Source organism: Amaranthus tricolor, chromosome 8, assembly GCF_026212465.1.
Source record: "Amaranthus tricolor cultivar Red isolate AtriRed21 chromosome 8, ASM2621246v1, whole genome shotgun sequence".
In the NCBI taxonomy this organism is placed as follows: domain Eukaryota; kingdom Viridiplantae; phylum Streptophyta; class Magnoliopsida; order Caryophyllales; family Amaranthaceae; genus Amaranthus; species Amaranthus tricolor.
This window is the reverse complement of record NC_080054.1, coordinates 19,871,801-19,873,737: the sequence shown is the minus strand read 5'-3', so window position 1 is coordinate 19,873,737 and position 1,937 is coordinate 19,871,801.

The window sequence follows — 1,937 nt, the reverse complement described above, 5'->3', positions numbered from 1 at the left end:
ACTCGCACGTTTTGTGCGACTGCAATATTTTTTTTAAAAAAAAAACACCCATTCAAATCGATTAAAGTACGTACCCGATCCGATTTATAGTCGTTTTTATTAGCCATACTAAATCGATTCTAGCTATCAGCTTGTTTTACAAGATAGATTCCTATATCATACACATATTGTTTGATTTAAATATATTACAACAAAACTACCTAAAATTTTCATTTAAATTGTGGATGATTAAAGAGAGAAAAAAATGTGTAGATAAAATTTTAAAAGATTGGCAAAGTAAAAAAGAAACACTATATAAAAAGATACAAAAACTTGTATGCAGCCGTCTCATCTCTCATGCGTACGATTAAAAAATTTTAACGAGTGTAATCTCGTTCAACACGATTTGGTTCTGATACCAACTGATGTGGAAGTGTAATGGGACCGTTTTAGAGTGTATGAGTTAGCTAAAGAACAAGCTCAACAAGGAATAAAACAAGAGAACACCCACGCAACTTAGAAACTTATTCTAGATTGGATGGTTTCTTTGAGCAGCAAAAATTCACTAAGTATTTTAAACTCTCAAAGCTTTTACTCTCAAACACTAAGTAATACGAATAAAAGGGGCGTGCAACACAAAGTAAGCACAAAGAAATTCACAAAGAAAATCAGAATTTTGTTTTCAATCTCACTTGCCTAAAATGCATGGCAATGAGTTCCTTTTATACTAAAAATAATGCAAGTGTTACAAGTCTTCAAGGAACCTTTTAACTTCCCTCAAGGAACCTTTTAACTTTCACTTCAAGGAACCTTTTAACTTTCCCCCTTACAAAGCATTAAACAAAAGCTAGAATTAAGCCTTTTTAATGTTAAGCATTTAAGGCTAATAATGACCCCTTATTAATAGCTATTTAAACAGCAAATTAAGGCTAATTAAGCTACTTTGAACCGTCCATATTCTCCTAAAAAAACTCATGCATTTCTCCTATAAAAAACTCTCATTTAAGCATTAAAGCTAGAATTCAAGTTGCTGCTTGTATTCAACTTCCTATTTAAGGCAATTGTGCCTTATTCAACTTCTCATTTAAGGCAAGTAATAAAGGATTGCTTTGAAGAGAATCCCACGAAATTAACAGCCATTTGCTTGACATTTGCGTGGCTAAGTAAAGCATGGACCGTAGCTTGTGTTGTAGGAACCGTAACTTGATGATCTTGGACTTTTTGGACTGAATTCTCATCAACTTCAATTATTGAAACACCCATTTCACCACTTAAAATGTCAATTCTAACTCTTGAAATCCTACTTTAACCCTAAATTTTATATTTTACTTACCTACTCCAACTGTAAAGTATCTATTCTAATGGTTTAAAATTTGTCAAATCCAGAACTTAAAATGTGTCCAAAAATATCCAATTTAAACTTTAAAAGACAACTTCAAAATTATAAACTTAACGGGTGAGTGGTCGCAACGGTCTCATAGAAAATTTGCTGTAAAAAAAATGTAGTAATTAATCTCTTTGTCCCTAATTAAGAAAAAAAGAAGTATATCGAAGAACGTGTATGAGATAAATGAAGAGGAAATATTTATGGGTGAAAAAAATAGAAAAAAGGTTGAACATTGACAAAACAAATCAAAAAGTAAATGGGATAAAAACTTCAATAAAATCAGTTTAATTTCATATATAACGATTCTGATATACGATTTTACAATCTTACGATTTAAAAATGGACGATCGATCCGGATCGTAGGTATGATCTTAATCTGACAGAATCGTGCGATCCTACTTAGCTTAAAAATTTAGGTGATAGGATCATAACGCGATTCTACGATCCTATGATTTTACGATCCGATTCTACATGGGTAGTTTCAATCGTATAATATTTTCATATAATACAGATTTCACTTACGTATAAATATATAATAAAATAGTTATATTAATACTTTTATAAAATTCAA